Below are 6019 nucleotides of genomic sequence, written 5' to 3' on the forward strand. Positions count from 1 at the left end.
TGAAAAGTGAATGAGAAGCTCATTCTTGTGTGTGGCCAAAAGTGACTCTCATCTTCTTCTTCTTCTTCTTCTTCTTCTTCTTCTTCTTCTTCTTCTTCTTACTTGCTTGCTTGAGAGAGGAGTGTGAGAGTGTGAGGGTGAGGAACCAAGAGAAGAAGCTCTCCATCTTCTCCTCTCTTCTTCTCTTCTCTTCTCTTGTCTTGCTCGTGGCAATGGAGCTTGGAGTGTGGAGCTTGAGGATGGAGCTCGCTTGAAGCTTGCACTTGGATCGTGGAGTTATCGGAGTGCTCGGGAGAGGAGGTAACTCGATTGGGCATGGAGGTAAGCTCACTATACTTGTAGAGATGGATGGTGCATCAGCTACGTGAGAGGTAGCCATTAGTGCTCGGCTTGGAACACTTGAAGTAATAAGCGGTCCATGGCTCTCGGCAATTCATCACCTCCACATTTTGGTTCCGTTGTCAAGTTCAACGAATTCAAGCCTTGAGCACTTGCGCGCTTCAAATCAAGCATTGAAGTAGGGTTTTCCCCAAACTGGTGCTTGAGATAAATAGGTAGGAAGCAAGGGAGTTTGAAGAGGTATTCGATCTCCTTAGCAAATAGGTTTCTAGTTTTTTGGATTTGGAAAAGCACGTTGGAGTAGTGTAGGTATTTCCTTTATGATTTGTTGCTTGCAATTAAGTAGGATAGGAGCAAAACATTGGAGCACGTAGTAGGGTTCTTTGTTGTTGTATAACAGACTGAAACATGGAAAAGAATGGCAAAAAATGAAAATTTGGGTTAAATATTGGTAAGGGGAACAAGACTAAGGTGAATGCAGGCCTGGGCAAGGTAATAAGAGGCCAAGAGTGGCAAGGAAGACCACATTTTGCATTGCAGGGTTTCAGGAGAGGAGAGGGAGAGAGAGCTTCATTGCATAGACCTGCTTTGATCTTGCCATCGAGGAGTTCTTTGCCCACTATAGGTAATCCCACATCTTCCCTTGCATGAGTAGCTAGGATTTGGAGGTCCTCGACCAGTACAAAGGCCTTGAGCGCTCGGCACGACGAATTCTGTGGAGTCTGACAAAAAACACGTCACGCTCATGGCCCATCTGAGTGATGGTGATTCTGGGCCAAGTCCCAAAATCGGCCCTCGGTCCATTTGACTCAGGTGGCCCCACTCGGCCCACTTGATTCTAATACTAATCACTCGATCTCAATCTGAGACAATCATTTGAGCCAACTTAATATTCTCCAACTTAATTTGGCTCAAACCAACTCGGTCATCTCCACTCGGCCCTTTCTGACTCGGTCTGTCTGAACAATCAACTCGGCCCACAAACATGATTCGGCCCTTGGCCACATCCATTTGGCCATCCAAGCCGCAAATTCGGTCACCGTTTCCATTCGGCCCTCAGCTCGGCCCTCAACCCGTCCAAGTCCACCACTCGGCCCCTGCAATTTAAACGAGTTGGGTTGAGTTAGAGTCTTGCAAATTTTTTGAAAATTTACAGTGGACCCAGCTAGATCTCAACTACAAAACCTTTGTGAGCCATCCTGAAGCCCAAAATTTGATTCTAGCACAAGGAATAGGTGAATTCACAAGACGCTACCGCTTAGCAGCTTGAATAGGCAATTAAGAGAGTCAGCAACTTAACGGCAGCCAATGGAGTCATAGACTCTGAAACGAACCTAAAACGAGTAAGACAACGTAGTAAGAAACCCTAGAACCTCAATGGGCCAATCTAGCCAACAAGGGAAAAAAGGCCACACCACCCAAGCATGTATAGGTTGCATTCAGACTGTATCTAGTCAAAGCGAAATGCAACAACCTCAAGCTACAATTGCGAGGATGACTAGACATGACAGTCCTGAAGATGGATGCACCTTGAATGACACTGCACAAACAACCCAAGATATCAATAGAGAACTCAAATCTAGCCGTATAGTTGGAAACTCAAGGGCATGCATCAAAAGGCTTAAATTTACAAGTCAAGACCCAGAAGATGAAGACATTGTGCCGCCTGCTTATCTTAGGGTCAAACTCACCGCAAAAAGAGAGCATAGTGCCGATGCTCTCATCGATGAAGGGGCAGATTTTAATAACTTGGCCTATGAAGCATGGACTCTGCTAGGCCAACCAGAGCTCACACCGACTAATGCAACTCTTAGTCCATATGGGGGAACACCCACAAGCACTCATAGGTGTTATAAAATCTGAGATACATGCTCTACTTTCTTATATACTTAAAATATATATGGCGAATATTATGTTGGCACAGAGGGAGAATAGATGAGAGAAAAGAAAGATGTAGAGAGGGAGGTAGAGAAATTGGGAACACACTAGGGACTGGAAGATGGGCCAGTCCCCCTCCCTTGTGGAGTTATATTATTGACGAGGAGCAAGCTCCTCTATTACACATAAGCCAATTCTTACTTGTAGATCTTGGAAATAAGATCACGGTTCCTTGCACGGTATACAACCGGCTAACACTTGCACAACTTGGAAGTTAGCAACTTTTGATCCTTCTTGAGTCTCCTTCTCTCCTGCACAATATGTGTAAGGCTCTCGTCTTGGCGCTTGATTTTAGCAGAGCTTCCGCAGCACTTGCACCTTCTCTTCTCCTCTTGGATACATGCAAAGTGATGCTTCCTTCACGCCCCCCCCTTACACCCAAGGAGAGCCTCCTCTTTTATAGGCTTTCAAGAGCTTCTCTTTTTGGAGAGAGAGTTGAGTTGATCTTCATGCAAGATCTGGTTGTTCTACTCTGTAGCACTAATTTCAAGATATCTCTTTGTCTGTTGTTTGGATGAAAAAATGTCCAACACAAAAGTTGTAGATCTCGATGTTTCCGATAACCTTCGTAGCCCGTTTTTAGATATCGTTTTTCTATTGCGAGATATTTTAAAAATGGATTCTCCAAAAAATAGCTTTTTAAACTGTACTCTTAACTTGTGGTCCATGCAACCACCTTGAGTCATAGATAATGAGAGTTCATTAGATTGCATTAGGCCTCAACCTTAAGATTGAATTCCACACAAAAGCTTGTGTCATTTTAGACCTTAGAAAGAGAAAATCACTTCTCTCCTCACTTCCAGAGGATCACATCTCTTGTCTTTCTTAGTGAGAGAATTCTCTTTCTCATCTTTCTTAATGAAAGAAAACACCTTAAACCTTGACTTGTAGAGGAGAGGATGACCCCAAATGAATGCAATGCTCATTACACACAAGTAAACATTCCCAGGCGTCCCTGGATGCACACATAAATACATATACACAATGATAATGCACTTTCTCTTCTTAGAACTCAGCTCCTTGGTTCTTGTGTACACTCTTACACTTGGCAGACACTTCTTTTCCCCTTCATAACTTGTATTGCTTGTACCAAAGATCCCCGTCACAGTGCTCTGATCACCCCATTAAGTGATGCACTAGGAATACTGGTCTCTAAATGGTCTCATGGCCATGCTAGATCATCATCACCACTTAAAGAAAAGTGAGTCATTAATTTATTGACATGAATTTATTAAATAGAGAGTGCGTAATAAGCAATCAATTTATTGACGATAGGAAAGTGCAAAATCCTTGTAACTATTGAAATTGAAAGCTTGCCTATCCTATTCCATGTTCCTCCAAATAGTGCTAGTTGTGGAAAGGAAACCCTCATGGGACGACCCTTCAAAAGGGCGATGAAATGTGAGGCTGATTACATAGCACAGAGGATACACTTGACACTATCAGGTGTGAGGATAATCACAACCTTTAGTAAAGGTAACATCATTAAACCTCGAGGTAAAGACAAGGAATGTTCTGACATACTAGGCAAGCTTGGTAATGAGAGCAAGGACTTGTTGAAAGAGTTGGCACAAGTGCAAGTTGAACAGGGAAAACCAGTGAGCGAGGCCATACTCGAAACAAGAAGGTCAGGAGGCAATGCCAAGGATGGGCTTTGGACTTACAAATATCATAAAAGGCCCCAAAAGAAGCCCAAGCCTTATAGATGAAGGTATCGATGGAGAGCTAGCACAACGCTAAGATGGATATCCAAAGCGTTGCTACATGCTCAAGGGTATTATGCAGGTAACCGATGGATTTGGGTACCAAAATCCCTTGCTAAACCACCTCTATCAGCCAAAGGCTAGGATGTATCAAGACAGAAAAAGTGCAGGAGGAAATCTAAACGAAAAACCAAGTCTCGAGTCAAAAACGTTGGACTGACCGAGCCCCTCACGAGTAAAATCAGGAAACCAAACGAGACTATTTGAAGGGTAGATCCTCAACCTAGCGTGCTTAACAAGCGCATATCATATGTACGTGTCAAGTGTACACAAAGGCCACTAGTGCCCAAGGAGCCTTCGATTTTCCAAAATAATAATGAGTGGCTTAGGTGCAACATTGCTCATGGCAAGGTTGATTGCTCAACAAAGCAACTGGTAGAATCATCTTACAACCACGAGCAAATCTCTCAGTCAGTGCCAAGTCCACCTAGGAGCCCCAAATCTCCTACACCCTCTTTTCCTAAACAGTCACAAGAAGCACAACAGCAGTCGTCAAGTGCAGTTGCTCAATCCCAATCCCTATCTCCATCTAATCTTCCAAATGTCCAAGAGGTGGGACATGACACCACCCTTAGCTCTCAGCCTAAGGATTTGCATGTGCAATCCATCATGACTAGCTCAACTGTGCAAGCGAATGCGCAAAGGGCAACAAAGGACATGGCCACTTCTGACCTGCTTAAGGACTTGACACCGCATTCTACCAACAATGGCTAGTCCACTGAACTAGCCACTACTACCTCCAATCAGGAATCGCAGCAATTGCAACCTTTGACCATGACAATGCCTCTTGCGGAATGTGTCCTTAGCAATTCACCCATGGAAGAGGTGTCACAATTAACATCCTTGACACCTCTAGCACCATCGAAGGACCTCCTAGGCTTGAGGAGAAACCTCTAGATGTAGCCAGGGAGATGGCACATTTGACCAATCAACCTACCAAGGCTGTCCAGTAGGTCACAGCTACGTCCATGAGGACACACTAGAGAAAGAGAAAGCTGAGACCCAACCAAGTATATCAACGACTAACCTAGTTCAAGGTCCTGAGTCTTTAAGGGATACACCTTCCCTAACCAAGGAAAAGAGGGGGAAATAGCGAAAACAATGGTAGTTGCAAGTGGTTGGGGACACCAAGAAGATGGAGACCAAGAGCACGGAAGGGCTTGAGAATAAAGTGTCGAGCCTACCCACTAAGGAACCCATGGCCATCTCCCCTAACAGCAGTGAAACCTCAAACACATCTGTGTGTTTTGATAAGTCCAAGCAACCATTACCATCAACGGTTGCTTGCAATACTCAATCCACCAATAATAGAACTTACATTGAGTAATCAAGAGTGGATATAACACTGTCACAACAGGTTAACAGAACTATACAAGTCACATCCAAGGGAAAGAAACCATGACAAAATAGCAGCAAAGCCTTAGGAGAAACATGAAAACCTCAATGATATAAGCGATCCTAGCATTGACCAAACTTGCTCATCTAGACCCGGCCCTCCAGCTATGCTAAAACCTAGAGAAACTCCTAGAACCTTGCAGGAAATGGCTACCGATCAAGCCTTCATAGAACATAGAAGTGTCACAAAATGCTTAACTGAGTTGGATGCTAAACTCAAATTATTTGCACGTGTCTACGTCCTTGCAGACATGGGTACATTCCCTAAGAAGCATCTTGAGGAATACTTGCCATTTCCTCTATCCTGGGAAGAGCAAGAATATCTTAATGAGCACTATGACAAGCTCCTACATGAACGCATGCAAGTCATCCCTAATGAGGAGGCCGACGAACTACACTTAACTGTGACATTCAACAAAGCACTTTGCCAACCAAATCTCTTAGAGATAGAGCAACTTAAGCAACAATCAAAGGGTTGAAGTCAATTTGAAGAACATTGCTTTGAAAACCTCATTACAATGACCGAACTACGAGCCTAGATCATGATGGTCTTAGAGGAGTGATTGGCTAAATGGCAGTCTTGA

The sequence above is a fragment of the Lygodium microphyllum genome, chromosome 19, assembly GCF_053477565.2.
Source record: "Lygodium microphyllum isolate KBCC chromosome 19, Lygodium_microphyllum_v1.1.10, whole genome shotgun sequence".
Taxonomy (NCBI): Eukaryota; Viridiplantae; Streptophyta; class Polypodiopsida; order Schizaeales; family Lygodiaceae; genus Lygodium; species Lygodium microphyllum.